The following is a 19,383-nucleotide window of genomic DNA, read 5'->3' as shown; positions in this document are numbered from 1 at the left end:
TAAAAAGCACTTGCTTTCTAGTGCTACACACTGATTAGACTCGTCATTAAATACAATACCCCCTTTTGGATGTACCTTACCAAACGTATCAAGCAACTGGAGAGGTTTGTAACTAAAATGGTCAGTTTATATACATTCTTTAGGGGTGACCTGTGTCTTGCTTATAGGGTCATAAGGGATCTAGTCCAAGAGCTCTTACACATGAAGAAATAAAAAGCGAAAAAAAACAACCAGTTTGGCTAATCCTAAGGCTAGAAATCTAAATCTAGTCCAACAAACAAGACAGAAGAGGGACAGACTTGTCATGCAGTGCCTACCCCCTTTTCTGGATCAAGCCCTGTCTCCAAGTTAAGCAATGTAATATACTGTTTGCCTTTAAAATGACCTGAACAACTGGATGGATGCTTGTAAACTCAACCCTGTTATGACTGGCCTGGCTAAGGCTTAAAGGACTAGTACAAGCAAGGCAGGCATGACCCTCAAGGCTCAGTTGCCTTGCAATTCTTATGATTCTATAAAGCTTTTCTGAAGTGGTCACATTAAATTTATGAAGGACGGGGGTGTGTGTATTTGGAGGTGGGGACACAGGACAAGGGAGAAAAATATTCTCATCACCATGGCTGTGAACATCCTGCGAAACAATAAAACTGGGGAAAATAGTAATTTATTCATAGAAAATGTGCTGAGATTTTGAATAGCCCTTACAAAGGGATATCAGTACAGAAGTCCTAGGCAAAGGCTATGTTTTCCTTTAATATCCCATAATTTAAATAACGTCTTTGCAGGGGCATAACTGAATGAGTGTGTGTGTGTGTGTGTGTGTGAGCTGAGCTTAAAAAGAAAATTCTAGTAATTTCTAGATGAAAGGAAAATAACTTTGCAAGGAACAGCTCAGAGCCAGGCTTCTTAGCACCTCTGATTGTCCACTGGCAGTGACATCAACGTGGATTGCTGAAGATCCTGGTCCAAGTCCCACTCATAGGCCTAAACTTTTCTTTCAAATTATTTGGAGGGGTTTTCAGCTCCATCTGCCTGTGTGTATATGTTGTAATGCAGCCTTACAAAAAAAAAAAAAACATTCTACTGAGTTCTAGCTGAAAGGAATATGGCTTTGCTAAGCAACAAATCACAGCTGGGTTAATTGGGGCAGTGTTACCAATATGGATTGTTGAATGTCCTGGGTTCAAATCAAAGTAAAACACCCAAATTTTCCTTTCACTTTCACCATCTGTCTGCAGTGATGAAAACCAGCAGTCTTTGAAATGGGATAGCAAGGGATACTGAAGGGATTCTCAGTTGTGCTCTGTCATCTTATGTCTTGAGGAGGAAAAAACTACCCTTGTCTTGCTCTTATCTGATCTCCAGCCCAGATTCTTGTCAAGCCCATTTTTTGGTCTAAATTGAAGAACTCTGAGTCACATCCTATAACCAGGTCATTGGTTATTAGGGTTATTCTTACCTTAATAGGTGATGGGCAGATGAAATAATAGCTTAAATTATTTGGCCTCGCTCTTCTCCTTTAGCATCTTGAAAAATTATTGAGAAGTAGGACCAAGCAAATTCTTGTCAAATGATGCATTAAGCAACTGCCACTTAACATTTTCTGGAAAAGTCTCGAGTTCGAAGCTATACAAGCATCTAACCTTCTGTGTTTCAGCTGCACCTCTACTATAGGTGTCAATGGCATCATACCCCTTTTGACAGCATGCTAACCTATCAAAGAAACTGTATGGATAAAGTACATTTGTGATAGATATTTATCGTAACTGAAGGTATTTGAGTAGATCATCGTTACAGTACAGAGGCATGGGAATTCCTGCAGCAGGAAGCCTGTGGTCTGCCAAAATACCAGAAAATGTCACCATCTCCCAGCCAGTGAATGATCTCCCTACCCAGTGTCAGGACATAAGGTAAGTAGTTGTCTGCCAACACCATATTCAAGTCTTTCTTACCCCGGGGATTTAGGCTGCATCTGGCCCTAAGAGAAGTATGATTAACCCTATTGACAACTCTGACTAGGATTAGAAAGTGAGAACTGGGAGTGGGGGAGATAACTGGGTATGGTACCCACCTTAACCTCAGGTAGGTAAGAAGCTAGGGGTGTAGGCAGGATGGATAGGACAACAGTGATTTACTCAAACATCTACAATTATGCTAAATACCTAACATAACTGTATTACGTTCATCATCTGTTGCAGTAAGTGAGTTTTGGTAAGACTCCCAAAGATAAGAAAAAGGGAGTAGTTGGCAAGAGGTCAGTGTCAGGGATATAAGGTTAAGTAAAATGGCAGAAGCAAAACTATTTCTAGCTTTGGAAATGGTACCCAGGTTTCAATGTTTTGTGAAGCTGAGACCACAGAACCAAGTAGCTGCTTCAGGATGGAATGGGTTGGGACCCCTTTTAGGAAGCCTGTGTTTTTGCCTTGGCCATTGCAGAATGGGTCCTAATAAAATGGGGGATTTCTTTACCATGGTGGGGAATATCAAAAGGAAATTCAATTTTCTGTCCATTTGTAGATGATCTGTTTTTCCAAAGGTCTCCCTTCTTTGACCTCTGCAAAGGAATTTGGTCCTGAGAAGGTACAATCTATGCTGCCTGTGGACATCAAAAAATGTACAATTCTTTGCCCTTGGTTTAAGGATTTGGGAAGAAAACTGGCAGGTGAATGGCCCGGTTAAAAGAAATCTGACCATAAAAGGTAGGAGTAGACCAAAGGGTGACTTTCCTTGTGGCAGATCAGGAAAGGCTACTTGCACATAAGGGCTTAAGCAAAAGGGTGGTTTTCCAAGTAAGCATTTTCATGGGAGCAGAAGCAGCTGACTCAAAGTGAGGCATGGTTGTGAGCTTTTTAACACAAAGTAGAGATCTCAGGTATAGATAGGATGGCTGCTGGCTAAGATTCCCCCTAAGGGATAGCTTCATATGGTGCCCGAGAGTAAGTAGGAGGGGACACTGGCAGGCAGGCATGCATGCATAAATAGCAGAAGCTTATACATTGAGTGGGTAGTATGACAACCTTCCTTGTATAAATAAGATAAATATTCTAGGACTTGGGATAACAAATCTGTTCTAGGTGATATACCGTTAGTTTTGCACCAGACTAAAAACCTTTTCCACTTGGCGAGATGCAACTTTCTGGTACTCAGTTTTCTTATTCAAGAAAGGAAATTATGTCTTAGAGAAACTGTCTAGAAGGAATTAATCATCCATGCTGTCAATTTCAGTTTTTTTTTCCACAACTGTGGTGAATGACAGACCCTTTACTGTGAGTAAGGTGATCTACACAGAGTGGCAATGTCCTCCACCCTCCCCCATCAAGTGAAAGCATAAGGAAAACTTAATGTTGTGCAATTAGGATCACCTTTGGCTAATCTTCCCTTATTTTCTGCATGCTCCTGGCATAATGAGAGGCAGCAATTTGATGAATAAGCACAACCAAATCATCTAAAACCAATTTTTATATCACTGTGTGGCTAAGCACTGACATGGTGCACAATCTCTTATCCATGTTCTCCTATCCACAAGATACTACATACCACAGTTGAAGCCTAAAGCTGAAGTCTACACAACTCTTCTCTGGACAGGCACCACTTAGTTTCTATACTGCAGGTACTCAACTCCTTCCAATTTGTTTTTGGTGAATTTGAGGTGGAAACACCAATCATGGGTTTGGGAGGTGAGGGAACCCCCACAGAGACACTGAGAACATGTCACGTTCATGTAGACATTGGCAGGATTGAAACTTTGCACTTTGAGCATGGGAGGTGAAGACCTTAACCATTAGGTAAGCAACTAACTGGCAGAGTGTGTCAGGGGTAGTGTGTGAAAAGAAGAATGTCAAAGATGAAAAGTAAGGTCTAAAAAAGAGTAATTTAACCAGTATTAATGCATGGTACAGTAACCTAGGCAGTGAAGGCACAGCAGCTGAGGAAGCTTGAGATGTTGGTGACAAAGTGCCTGATATGAATACAGTGGGACAGACAAAGAAATGAGAACATCAGAGCAGAATTCAAAATAGGTCCAATTGCACAGAAGGTAAAAGACAACACATTACTGTTTGAAAGATGGTGACAGTTGAAATATCCAAACACCACGTAGAAAATGGAAAAAGGGGGTTAATGATTACGATTAGTAATGAGTCTCCATGACCCTGACTGTCTTTGAACCTAGAAGAGCCTGGAATACAAATTTGTGCCTGCCACTCATGGGAGAACAAGCTGAATGAATCCCTGCTACAAGAGGGCCTCAGAGGGGATCAGTTTATTCTACTACTTTGGGCCTGAGAAGATCCTAAGGAGGGGAATTCTCCACAGATGCAAAGAATAGTCTTTCCTTACTGTGTGGAGAGCCCATTTGTCCTGGGTGATTTGCTCCCAGGCTGAAATACGAAGTCTTCCTTCCTATTTTTCAAATGTGTTGTAGGAGACTTGATAGGGTTGGGGAGTGATTTGGTGTGTATGGGGTATAGTTGTGCTTTGAATAATCACAGCTACTCCCTGCTGGGCCCTTAGACCTCTCCAAGCCTTAGCTGAATATCTTGTCGCCACTTTCTAAGGTACTTGGTCTTTTTTCCATGAGAGACTTAAAAGTTTTTTGGGGGAAAGGGCCAAGATTTAGTGTTCCTAGACAGAGTTCATAGTCATTCACTTTTCATCCTCTCTTTGAATTTGAAACAGTTTTTCAGCTGAGACTTCAAAGAGAAACTCTTGCCCACAGTTGCATTAAGAAATGCTGCTTTAACATGGTCTGACAGGGGCTGATTCCTCAGCCAGGCATATCATGTCTCTGAGATGATAGAAAAGGGGGAAACCAACGTTGCCTGGGCCAAAAGGAAGTCACCAAACATATTTCTGATTTGTCCAATGGATCTTTAACAGAACCTTCAGGATTTGAGGTACAGGAGAGAAGGCATAAATAAACTTCCCCTTCTAAGAAAAGGAGATAGCATCTGTCCTCTACATCTAGTAATCCTGGAGCAAAACAGCCAGTGCTGCTTGTGAAAGGAGGAAAATAAGTCCACCAGAGAATCACCCTCGTTGTGGACTACATCTAGGAAGATCTCCCTGTTTAATATCCATTTGTGAGGGTCTTGCAAGGCTCTACTTAGAGAATTTGCCAGGACATTGTCCTGACAGGGAATGTAAAATGCTTACAGGGCCAAATTTGCTTGTATAGCCTAATCCCACTCTAGAAGAACTGGTCTGCATAGCTAAGAAGACTTGCCCCCCCCCCCCATTTATATAACAGGACTGTCCTGAATTGGAATCACTGGTTTGAAAATAAACCTTGGGTTGAGCTGCTGTAGAGAGATCCAAAACTAATTCTGTTTTCAAAAAATGAAGTAATGGAATCTGAGTGTAAAAAGGTGAAAATGTTGGGACCAAAGAGATACTAAGTACCACTGGATCTTTCTCAATAAAAAGTTTTACAGAAGAAATCATGTGGATGGACACAGCCATGAATGTCACAGCTTCCCTTGCTGGACAGGATGGAAGAGGAAATAGGGAGTGAAAGTGTATGGAGAGAGAGTGGACCTTCTCTTATGGGAGATAGGTCAGCATGAAATGTGTGTGTAGCTTGTGGTCTAGCAAGACTAGGTCCTGAGTAGGGGGTCATTGCAGACTTTTTTAGACTTATCGTGAACCCCAGACTCTGTAAAAGGAAGACAGTGTGGCAGAGACGCTTTAACGGGTCATCTTGAGAAGGTGCTTGTATTAGCAGGTTGCAGAAGTATTTGAATTTCCTGAGTCTTGTGAAAGGCGATAGCAAGAGTTAGGCACATTGTGAAATCCCTGGCAGCTGTGGCTAACCCAAAAGTATAAAGCAGATAATTTAAAGTGTGATGAATAAGAGTAAACCTGAGAAACTTCCTCAAAGAAGGATGAATAAGAATGTGGAGATGAGCATCCTTCACGTCCAAGGATACTTAAAAAAGGGCTTGTGAAAGGATGTAAGGAAGGACAGTCTGCAGAGAAAACAATTTGAAAGAGGGCACCTTCAAAAAGCTGTTGAGATGGGACAAATCTAGAAGGGGCTTCCATTCTAAAAAGACATGCTTCTGGAGCATTTCACCCCGGGCCTCCACTGAAAACAGGATCTGTGGAACCTAGTTGGACTTTCCCGGTCAACAAATGTTAAATAAAAAAAAATAAAATAAAAAAAAATTCTACTTTTCTGGCTACCAGAAAACGTCTTGAATAAAACCCTTTTCCTACATGTGATGGCACAGTTTCTACTACGCCTTGGATGTGCAGACACTTCAAGATAGGAGGCAAGAGGTGCAACTGGTTGGGAGGGAATGGTGGGATACCTCCAAAAGTTGGAATACCCTTTTTCAAGGCATTTTGTAACCTTATTATATGATTGAACAGGCCCACTAGTCTAAAGTGAAGAGATACCAAGCTAAAAGGGATTAGGTTAATATTTCTGACAGAGGAAGGGATAGACCAAGTGGGGGACAGGAGGTGGCAGAAAATAGACTGATTTGTCTGGAAAGGGGGATGGGGTGGGCCCAGACATGGAGACTATTTGGATTATCCCAGAATCTCTTTTTTGGTATTTTCCTGTCTTTGTGGGTGGATCAAGGATTGCTGCAAGAGAAAGAAATGGGCTTGGTCAGGCAGTTCCTCTAATACCTATGAACAAAGGTAAGGAAGATTTGTTTAAAATCTTGCATCACTTTTCCCTTTTCTTGCAAGGATTTAAACAAGTCTGCTGCCTCAGTTCCAAAAAGCAGATCAATATTATTAGGGGAATCTAAAAGTTTAACTTTAATATCCTCAGACAGGGACTGTAAATAAACACACAAATTTTCTGATAATAGATCCAGTGGCAGCTGCTACAGAAGCAGCTCCCACTGCGTCATAGCTACACTATGGTAGGTTTTGCCACCTGGGTAGCCTTGACCCACCATGGAACTGGCCTGCTGTTTTGTTTTAGACACTTCAAGGTTAGATATGGTTTTGTTCAATGCATCCAGTATAGAAAACAGGCAATGTCATTTGTGCTTAGTAATTCAAATCTCTGAAGGGCAGAATGGCAGAGGTGTACACCCTTCCATACCTACCCATACATAGCCACTCTGTTTCTAAGGGTACGGCATTAGCAGCAGGTAAAAGTCTGGAAAGTTTGTGGAAAGAGTAAATGCTGAGGAGTCTGGCAAAAGGCTTTGTATAGGAATTTTAAGTTTTCAGGCACTTTACAAAACCTATCAGACCTCTTAAAGACCAGAGGTTTAGAGTCACATGAAGGAGAAGTGGATGCAAATGCATCAAGAAAGACACTGGTGTAAGGGAATCTTCCTCCAGTAAGTTATACTACCTCTTCTGTACATCAGAGACTTTTCCTGATTCCCAGTCAAAATGCTGCATCATTTTTGTGATGGTTTCTCCACAAAACTTTCAACAGGTAAATTAGGGGATAAACTATCCTCATCATCAGAACGCATTTGACCTGCAGAATTAATCTGCGCTAAGTAAGCCAGAGAATGTTTATCTCAATCAGAATCTGCCTCATCCTCCTTGAAAGAGAACTCATTTCATCTTTTGAGGGAGTGAAGACAAAGATGCAGTGGGAAGAAAGGAGTGGGGCTTGAGAGACAAAAATGGCCTTGTATAGCCCTTCGGAAAGCTCCATCCACTATTTTTCCTGGGATGTCTGAGAAGGAGAAACATTTTTAGTCTTCTGTTTTTTCTTCTTCTCAGGAGTGATGTCAGCTTTAACAAAAAGTGGTGGATTCGACCCATGGCTTACCTATATCAAAGAGCCAGGCACCTTCTTCTGAACTAGGATTTGAGGTATGTCTGCCAAACTTTCAGAAATTATGAGCCTAGGTTTCTGCTTCTCAACCATATCAGTTTGTTCAGTCATATCAAACATGTGAGAGTCAGATGTCACACCAGCCTCCAGAGGGGTCGCAGTAGTGACGGCCTGAGAGGTGACTGGATGTACCAAGCTTTCTTACAATAACCAAACTGGATACATCTCGGACTGAATGGGCAGGCGACAGTTCAATCCTACATCTTAGGAATTTCTTTTTGGAATTAAGTCCAGTGCTGATGGTTCTGCCATTTTAGACTAGGCAAGGCACTTCAGGAGCAAAGTCTCTTAGTAGGTATTTAATGAAGAAAGACACTGACAAGTCCTATAGTTGTGTTCAGTCCCAAGACAAAACAGACACTGGGAGAGGAGATCCTTATTAGGAATCTGCCTACCACAAATGTACTTCCCCCTCTTAGCCGACATCTAACAGATTAAACCATCAAAATATAAAGAAAACGAGGAAGGGTGCCCAACAGTGCACTTATTTGAATACGTGAAGGCAAGGATAGTACCAACAACCGTGTAAAGAACAGACAGACTGAGATCTGCCTTCAGACTGGGGATCCTACACTTCCACTTATGTGCCATTAAACCAACAAGCTTAGGTCATATGTCATTCATATGGCAGTATGGAAGCTTTTGGCTTTGATACCTAGCTGGACATCAGGTTATTTTGGTGAGATAACACAAAAGTATTGGAATACTGCAACAGTGATCTAAGGAAGGACATCCTAAAATGCTTGGAGAAATTAAGCAGGTCCTGGATGTCCTTCTTGCAGCTTTAAACTTGGATCCTATCTGTCTTGGATTTAATATGTTCTTGTAGAGACTCAAGGTATTTAAGCATGTGAAACTGGCAGCTAAGAGCTCTCACGGTCAGGGTAGCTACAGTGTAAATTTTCTTGCCAAATCAGTCTAAAACACTACCTTACCTATTATTTGGTAAGGAGTTCTTGGAAGCAGTCCCTGAGGATCCCCTGGAGGATTCCAGGGTTATCATAGCTGGATCTACCACTGGACTCTTACAAGGTACTTATGTGAATCTAGCACCCTAAAGAAGCAGTATGGCTTCCTGGGAGGAGAGGGCTGGGAACCAGGTTGCAATGGTATAATTCAAGACTTCATGGACTGGAGGAATCACCAAGGGACTAGGCTCAAGCAGTCTAAGAAATTGTCTAAAATTGGTCTTAGCCTGAGTAAAGACTCTCAATTGAAGGACTCCATCAAAATAAAGGTCCACAGGTGGCACAGAATGAGATGTCTTCAGAATCCGAATCAAAATATCTGTGGGAGGGCATGTGTTCTACATAAGCCATATCCTCCTCATCAAAAACAAAGGAATCTGGGTCCCTCTGGAGATGTACCTTTTCCAAGAGGAAATTCCAGGTACAGGTTCTTTTTTCCAGGGTGGACTGGCTGGATTTCATGAATTCCTTGAAATCCACGGCCAATCTAACAAAGTCCCGTGGGATGACCTTGCAAAATTCCAAGAAGGAAAGACATCCCTGATCAGTATCAGTAAGAAACTGAGGTCCCTCATGAAATCATCCAAGGCTAACTTCGAAAGAAAAATAGCCAAGGATTCAAAAGATAACCACAAAACCTTCTTTAGCTATGTCAAGAATCTAAGTGGCAACTTGCAGATATGCACTGAACTAGTGCAAAATAGCACAAAATATACTGAACCTACTGATATTACCAACATCCTGGCAGATTGATTCAGTGCAAACTTCACCCCCGCTCTCACCTCCAAAAGGGCCCACAATAACACTGGAAAAGTGTAGTGTACCAAAAATCACAGACGCACAGGTGAAAACAGCCCTTTCAAAATCCAAAAACACAGCGTCAATGGGACCAGATGGTTTCCCAGGCTGCGTCTTGCATGAACTAAAGATCAAACTAACCCCCCCCCCCACCTAAACACGCTGTTCAACCTCTGCCTCTCCACAGGCTACATGCCCATAGAATGGTGCACAGCAACGGTTATTCCTCTCCACAAAGGAGAGGCCACAACTGACCCTGGTAACTATCGCCCCATAAGCCTGACTAGCCTGGTCTGCAAGGTTATGGAGCGCATCATCATGGAACTCATTAACAAAGACACTGGGAACCTCCAAACACTTGACCCGACCCAGTTCGGCTTTAAGGGGAGATCATGCCTACTAAACCTGGTTGACTTCTTCAAGACAGTCACCAAGGGAATAGACGAAGGAAAGGTGGTTCACACAGCCTACCTTGACCTCACCAAGGCTTTTGACACTATTCCCCACTCAGGTATTACAGAAAAACTCACCAGCCTGAACATAAACCCCTATGTCACGAGATGGGGAGCCAACTGGCTTACAGATAGAACTCGCATAGTAAGAATAGCGAGCTCCAGGTCAGACTCTAAACCAGTCACAAGTGGTGTCCCGCAAGGCTCAGTCCTGGGACCCCTACTGTTCGGCATATACTTCTCAGAAGTACAGGCAAACACAGGAGGACTATGGCTAACCAAGTTCGCTGATGACTGCAAACTGGGAGCCATAATTGACTCTCTGGCCGACACAGACATCCTCTAAAAGGGCCTTACTGAGACAGACACCTGGTGTCAAAGTCATGGCCTCAAGCTAAATGCAAAAAAATGCATAGTTATCCCATTTGGGAAAAACAAAACACCCATGAATTACCACATAGGTGGCAGTCCCTTTAATACAGAAAAGGTAATAAGAGATCTGGGGACCCAGGTAGATAGTAATTTCTCCGTTGACAATCATATTGCCAAAGTAGTTATGAAATCCTTCTATGTGGCCCATCTAATTACTAAAGGGGTTGCATCTAGAAATAAAGAGGTTATAGTGCCCCTCTATTCGTCATTCATTAGACCCATCATAGAGTACAACGTCCCAGTTGGGATGTACCTCACAAGACACTTCCAACAGCTGGAAAGACCACGACCACAAAAGTACCTTGCTAAGTGGATTACTGGTCTCAAACATATGTCCTATGCAGCCCGACTGAAAAAACTCCGGCTGTACTCAGTGGCATATCGCTTACTCAGAGGTTATCTCTGCCTGACTTACAAAGTCATGTCCAACTCAGGATTGATGGACATGCTCCACCTAAAGAAATCCAAGTCACTGCGAGCCATGTGCTCTAGTGAGGTAAACCTCGCCACAACAATAAATAGAACATGTTGGAGGGATAGATTCCTGTCAGAGACTCCCCATGCTTTGGAACAAAATTCTAAATACATCAGGCAGAGCCCCTCACTAACACTCTTCAAGAGAAACCTTGACGAGTGGACGGGTAACAGAAAATACACCCCTGGGATCACTTCATTGGTTCTGCTTGACAGAGGATCAGTTAATTAATCAATGCAGCGGTGGAAGCAGACAAACTCTGGCTAGGCTTATAAATGCCCTCGGGCAGATAGCCTAGTACCTACCTATGAACCTATAAAAGGAAGTGGGTGGCAACATAAGACTAGGGCAACCCCAGTTGTTGCTTCAGTTTGGATGGCTTTGACTTGAGTCTGATGGATAACAAGCCATCAGGGTGCAGGCAGGCAAACATGACCTTGATCAGGTCCCAGTGGAGGTCCTCCCATACTATAACCAGAGGAATTCCACCCACTCCCTCAGTAACCAGAACCCACACACTGGAAGCTAGGGCCTGCAAAATGACTCTGGACCCAAATGATGCCAGTCCGGTTTCGGCCCACAAGGTAGTAAAGGGGGCCAACCACATGGCAGACTCCAAAGGAGTTGCACCACAGGACCTGGACCCAACAGTCATTAGAATAGTAGGCTGTGAAAGCTCCTTGCCTGTGTAGACAACCTCGTCCTTGACCTCCTTCAAGCACTTCTTATGCTTTTTTGGGAATCATCAATCCTTTTTCCTCATTTTCTATTTGGGGTCAGGGTGTTTTGTTACACTCTTTTCCTATTCAATGCCACTCCACCTTCTTGGACACTCATGCCTATCACAGGTCTTCTCTCACACAATCCCATCCACCTCTGCTGGACATTTTCCTCTTGCATTTTTCTAGTCTGTCCCAAATCATCTTCACCAGACTGTCTTCTGCTTTCCTGCACAAACACCCCAAAAATGGTAATCTGTTCTCTTTGACCTTTTCTGTAATTGGAGCTACTTTTGGCTTCTGCTCTTACGTCCTCATGTTTTGTCTGTTTCACAGTGCGCATCATATCACCCCAGGCACTAGCTTCCTCAGCTCTCTGCCTTTACTGCCCATACTGGTCACACCAATGTTTTGTACATCTTACTTTTTGGCTTCTTTTGCATTCTTGTCATACAATCCCCTGACACACTGCACCAGTTGGCTGCAGCTCCTCTAATTCTAGCTTTACCCTCCTCATTGACTTCCCTTTCCATCAACCACCTCCCCCAGATACTTAAAGCTGTTCCACTATCTCAAATTTCAGCTTCTTCTGACTTCCCCTCATTTCCTGCCATTACAATGGTCTTTTCTTTACTCAATTTCATCCCATGTGCCTTCAGTTTTGCATTCCGTTCCCCTAACCTTTACTGAAGTTCGTGCACATCTGCCTGTAATGTCACACTGTCTGCATACAGCAACTCTGTTGCTCTATGCCCTCCAACCTGTTTGCTAATGTAGTCCATCACCAATATGAACAGCAGTGGGCTCAGAGCTTAAACTGATACACACCCACTTCAAATGTAAATCCCTCTGTAATACCGAACACTGTTCCTGTCACTGGGTCCTTGCACATAGCTTGCATTAAATTCTACCAATGTTTCTGGGACTTCTAACCACTGCAGGACTGCCCAAATTAGCTTTACTGGGACCTTGTCATATGCATTCTCCAAGTCTAAGAATGCACAGTTGGACTCTTTCCTCATTTCCAGATTCTTGTCCATCATATGTCTCACTGCAAACATTGGGTCAAGCTGTGCTGTATCCTGATCTGAATTCAAACTGCTCATTTCCCATCTTACTTTCTACTACTGCATGTATTTATCAACCATCCGCTCCAGAACTTTCATGTACTGTGATAGGAGTGATACCTCTATACTGTCCAGAGTTGTGAAGGTCCCCTTTGTTCTTGAACACTGGCACTAGTATACTTACTTTCTAGTCATCCAGGATACGTTTCTCTAGCTCTCTCTCCATACTGCTACGGAGTAGCCTCAGGGACAATTTCTTCCCTATCTCACTTCAAATCTTGATTGTATCTGATGTGAACTCATCTGAGCCTGCTGCTTTCCCTGACTACATTTTCCTTAGTGCTGAGTCTTACTTTTTTCTAGAGTGGGCTCCTCCTTTTCTCACACTGTAGGCTGTGTCTGGGACAATACAGCTTCTATGGGGTTTTCTTCATTTAGAAGCTGCTGAAAGTACTCCTTCCATCTGCCCTTGATGCCTTGTGGACTGGTGAGCAGGCTGTTGCTGGTATTCCTTATGAAGGGCGTCTATCCTCTCCTTTCTGTCATGCCTTGCAACGTGATTGTGTTTCATGTCATCCAGTGAGTCACTTTCCAGTAGTTGATAGCATGCCTCTGATGCCTTGTGCTACTGCAACTCCTTTCTTAGCCTCCTTGTTAGCCAACCAGTATTTCTTCCTAACCTGCTCTGTTTATTTCTATATCCCATGCTTTCTTGCACTTTTTTCTTTGGATGACTTCTTGGACTTCTGCATTGCACCACCAGCCTTCCCTATGTACCTTATTTCCACATATGGCTTGACCTCATATCTGTTCTGTATCCTTTACACATGCTGTTTTGAGGCTCTGCCATTCTTCAACTCCACCCATTTTTTCTTCTTCTTGAGATGTTTGAGCCCTTAACTCCTTCTTGTGCTTTCTCTCCAGTTAACCTCCAGGTCTTCAGCCTGGTCTCTCTAGACCTTAGAGACTTCTCTGACCACTGCTTGCAGCTGATTGTGAAATCAGTAGTTTATGCTCTGGGGCAACTGTTTCACTGGGGATGACTTTACAGTTGTTGATTCTACACCAGTGGCCTTTCCTTACTAAGAGGAAATCTACCAGAGTTGCATATTGGCCACTCGTGTATGTGATATTGTGACTCCCTCTCTTTCCAAACCATGTGCTGGCTACCATAAAGCCTGTTTTCAAATATAAGTCTAGAATGGCCTCTTCTTTATTCCTGCTGCCCCATCTACGTGGACCCATGAAGTCCTCATATCCTGTTCTGTCTCTGTGTGTATTATGGTGGCCTATTATCAACACCAATTCCTATTGTCCTGCAACTGCTATCTGAATGCACTCTTTTCCTCACTGTCTCTTACTTTGTATACAATAGAAGACTCTTCATGGGTTCTGTTCAAGCAGCTTTATTTTATACAAAAATCATGATAGAAATTTACTGACTAACTTGTATACAAACTAACTGCTGTAATCATACATGCTTATTCTCTGGCTCCAGTCTCAAAATGGCACTAGGAATAGCACATGCTTAACATTTATATGTGCACACTCGGTCTTTGACGTGATTCTTAAAGATACAGCACATAGCATGTGCTTCCTGATCTACATCCTCCCTCTTGAAAAAAAAAACAAAACAAACAATGTTGTGAATCTTTTGGCATGCAGATATCACAATCATCAATCATGCATTTATACAAGATGTGATACACATGTACAACGTTAAGTCCATGTTGCTACATATTTCAGACTGGGTTTAGATACTCGTCCATAGCGTATGACACAAAACTGGGAATTGGGCTTAACTATTGGAGCTGTCTCTGAAAAATGTTCGATCTTTGATTTATTTAGAACATCTTCAGGAATGGAATCAGATGTAGGAACACACGCTGGGATGGAAACTACATTTGGTCACTCTGAGATTTAGAGTCTAAGTTGCTATAACAATGTTGTGATGATAATTCTGGTAAAGGTAACAGATGTTTATGATTTCGTCTGTACTATGTACCTTCAGAGTCTATAAGGCAGGATCTTGGGTCAGGACATCTGCCAATAACTTGACCTCTGCAGTCAAAACCTTTTTCTGTTTGAAGTCTGACAGTTTCTCCTTCCCTTAATGGAGAACAACGTTTGCTCGACTTGTACAATGAGTTCTGGATAGAATACTTCTTAAATAATTGAGCCTTGATGGTCTTATTATTCTTGGCTTTAGGAGATTGGTAGTAATAGGTAGCGTAGTTCTTGTTTGCCTGGAAAGTCACTGAGCAGGAGATCCGAGAACATCACCACGTGGTATATTCCTAAGGTTAAGCAGATTTAAAAAAAAAGTCTGAACTGTCACATGTAGTTCAAGTAGTTGTTTCACACACTGCACAGCACGCTCAACTAGGCCATTCGACTGGGGATGCTCAGGACTGATAGTGATATGTAAAAAGTCCCATTCTCTTGCAAATTTCTGAAACAACTTGCTAGTAAATTGAGTACCATTGTGCAGACTACCATGGACTGAGAAATGACATTTCAGCTTAATAATAACAGTAGTAGATGTGAGATTATGTAGCAGATCGATCTCAAACCAATTCAAATAAGAGTCTACCAATACCAAATAGTGTTGATTGTTCCACTCGAAGATATCCGTGGCTACTGTCGACCAAGGTAGTTCAGGAACTGAATGTAGCTGAAGCAGTTCCCTTTGCAAGTGCTGTCTAGTACTACTGCATACTGGACAAAAAGAAAGTACTTCAATCTCTTTTAGTAATGAAGGCCAAAATACTAACTCGCTCGCTCGCCTCTTAGTGGATTTGGAACCTGAGTGACCACAATGCAAAATCTGTAAATACTCATGTTGTAAGGAAGCAGAAACAATTTTAGGACCTTTGAAAATAATGCCATCTTCCATCAACATTTCACCTCTGTAGGGTAAATAGGTTTGCACTTCTGGTGGTACACTAGATTGCTTTGATGGCCATCCAACATCAAGGTAGTGATTGGGCTTCTGCAAAATTGGATCAGTGTTTGTGTGATCTCTCAAATCATCAAGCCTAGTGGTAGAAAAATTACACACTGCCATCACATCAAAGTCAAAATTATCTGCGTCAACCTGTTCCATTGTATTCCTGGATGATGTGGATGCCAGATAGAGTAGTTTGCCTTTTGTACCGACCATTTTGAAGTTGTATGTTTTCAATTTGAGCATCATTCTTTGTAATCTTGCTGGAGCTGAATGCATAGACTTCTTCAGAATAGGAACTACAGATTGGTGATCAGTTTCAATCTGAATAGCTCAACTATAAATATAATCATGAAACTTGGAACATGCAAATACTATTGCCAAAAGTTTTTTCTCAATTTGAGCATACCGCACCTCACTCTGGGTAAGTGTTCCAAATGCATAGGCTACTGGTCTGCCCTCTTGAAGTATAACTGCACCTAGACTAAATTTTGAAGCATCACAAAAAAGAATAACTGGTTTGTTCACATCACAGTATCTTAATGTAGGTGGGGTGGCAATGTTCTGTGTGAGGTCTTTAAACGCCTTCTGGTGCTGTTTTAACCATGACCATGCAACATTTTTGCATGTAAGCTCTCTTAAAGGTGCTGACAACTCACTGAAGTCTGGTATAAACTTGCCTAAATAGTTGACCATGCCTAAGAAACGCTGTTGAGCTTGAACACTGTCTGGTGTTGACATCTCTAGAATAGCTGCTTGCTTGGTCAGGTCTGGTCTCAAGCCAGTACTGGTAAATAAATGACCTACATATGTAACTTCTGGGAGTCTGAATTTGCACTTCAGAGGATTGAGCTTCAAGTTCACTTCATGTGCTCTGTCTAGAACTTTCTGTAGGTTTCTGTCATACTCTGCTTCACCACCACCTCAAATCAATAAATCTATTATGGCACAAGCATAACCTGAAAAGAATTTTCTCCATTGCATGCTGAAAGACTTCACTTGCAGAACTTATTCCAAATGGCATCCTTAGAAATCTGTATCTGCCAAACGTAGTTAGTAATAAGGATTTGTGATCAAGTACCACTTGCCAAAATTAACTCTCTGCAATCCAAGACAGAAAAAAACAGTGGCATTTGGTATTAGGACTGCGACCTCTTTGACTGCGCACATTGGATGATATGGTCTTTTCAATCTTCTTCTTCTACCACTGCACCACCGTCTTTTCAATGCTTTGTTCAAATCTCTTGGGTCAATCATAGTTTGATTTCATCTCAGCCTTTTTTGTGAGCTGCTACCATCGACTACACCCATTCAGTTGGTTCTGTAACTGGACAAATTACACCTTGCTGCACCATTTTATCCAACTGAGCCTTAACTTTGTCCTGCATAGCTATCAGAACTCTTAATGCTGGTCTGACTACTGGAGTGAACTCTGGGTCTAACTTCATGGAATACACTACTGGAGGTTTGCCCAACCTGTCATCGAAAACATCAGCATATTCTGAGAAAATGGCTTCAGAAAAATTAGAACTAGGAGATGCACTTATGTGATGAACTTCTTTGGTAAAAGAAAGCAGATTCATTCTCAAACTCATTCTCAAACTGTCTGAGACCCAACAAAGACTGTACTGGTCTTCTGCCTATATGGAATAACAGGTTGCAACAGTTCTTGGCCAAACAACATGAAAGCATCACTGAGGCTTCTGTATGAATCTCTTCACCTCCATAAGCAGCACTACTGGACACATGGAGTTGCTCATTAGTTCTCACTCTAGCAAATGTGTCTGCTGATATAATATCACACTTTGAACCAGAATCTACTTTAAGCTGCTGTAGATTTACCATTGATCCAGACAGTACAGAACACTTTTTGCAAATAAATTCTCTGCATCAACTATCTCCCCAATTACTGATACACCATCCACATAGAAAGCTGACTGCTGTGTCTCTACTTGACCTTTCTTTACAACTGTGTAAGGTTTACCTGATTTGCAAACTTTTCAGAAATGGTTCCATTTTTACACTTGTGACATTGCTGAATGAATGCTAAGCATGTCTCTTTTAGACTCATGATTTTCACGACAGTTAACAGTAAAGCTGGACTTGGGTTTTGCTGATTCATGCCTTTACTGCACTGAGCATGCTCCTTTAACTGAACTGGTCTTAGGACTTGTTGGAAAACTATGTGGTTTCCTTGAGGAGTCAGCAGGGTTTGTGGCTGCCATGTGCTTAGTAGGCCTATTTCTGTTTGCCACATACTGTCTACATTTGCTCTGCAGCATGCTGAAACCATGCTCTTATCACTTGCAAGCATACTGTTTTTTGTCACTTCATGGAATTGGCAAATCTCTATGGCTTTACTCAATATTAAATCACTGCCATGAAGCAAGATCTTTCTCACAGCAGCATTATTAATACCACACAAGAGCCTGTCCTTTATCAACTAGTATTTTAAGCCACCAAACGTACACATTAAAGCCTTGTTTCTCAGATCAGTTATGTAAGCTGCAAAAGCTTCCCCTGGTTTCTGATTGCTTGTGTAAAACAAGTGTCCCTCTAGTGTAATATTTGCCTGGGGGTTACACATTTCTCTGAACCTGCACTTCAAACATATGGGGGTCTTCCCTTGACACAGCCTGCACAACAATACAATGTTTTTCACCTTCTCCTTCATACACTGCTGGTGCACACACAAATGAACGCTCTCTTTCTATGGCCTCTGACTTAGCAAAATGGATGGTTTAGTGTGTGCATCTTTATCTCAATAAGCTGGTTGTAAAAAAATATTGTACTCTTGTTCAAACATTCTCCAGTTCTCTGCAATATTATGATCAAACACAAGAGGTATGGGCTTTCGAAATCCGTCTGCCATATTAACACCTTCAGTGAAGGGTTTTGCAAATAAGTGCGAACACACACCAGAAATTTAAGCCAGTACTTGTAACTTTGTTTAATAGCACAACGAGACTCTGTATAGCTGAACTTTGTGAAATAAGTCTCTTGGGCACTACAATACTCTTGAAATTACTGTATTGCATGAAATCACCACTTAGTATAAGAAACATATCAAATAACTGCAAGATATGAACTGGGGAGGAGAAGCCCTGAGTCAATAACATTTCAAAGTAATGGCACTCTGCAAATAAACTGTACAAAGCACACAAACCTTCCCAAAATGGCGGTACCTTTCTAGGCAATTCTTTACAGTGCAAGGAATACACTGCAATGGAGGTACTTTGCAAACAGACACACCCAGCACAAGAAACTTTCTGAAATGGCTATACTTTGACTGCACTTCATGAAATAGTTGCACTTTGCAGACAAATAACTCTTTGAAATACATGCACAGTAATAAATGCACACTGTAAGCACTTTTACATGCTGAGATGCTTTGAATAACTTTAGTTATGCTCTTGATACAATACGAAGCTGTAGTTATGCGAAAACACAGCATTTTGAACAAAAACATGCAGTCGCCTTGCTTAATTTACACTTAATATGCTCCTTTTTGCCATTATATTCATTTTGCTCGTTTAATCACTTTTCATGCTCATTGTACTTTTCTTGTGCTTGTTTTACTCTAAACATGCCTGTTTTACTGTAAGCATACTTGTCTTGCATTTAAACATACTAATTTTACTTTTCTGTTAATAGTTTCATCAAACACCTTTACTTTAAACATTTCCTTTAGTTAATAAGCCTTTTA

Source organism: Protopterus annectens, chromosome 4.part0, assembly GCF_019279795.1.
Source record: "Protopterus annectens isolate FY-2018-M chromosome 4.part0, PAN1.0, whole genome shotgun sequence".
NCBI lineage: Eukaryota > Metazoa > Chordata > Ceratodontiformes > Protopteridae > Protopterus > Protopterus annectens.
The sequence above is the reverse complement of the archived record's forward strand: the minus strand, read 5'-3'. Positions refer to the sequence as shown.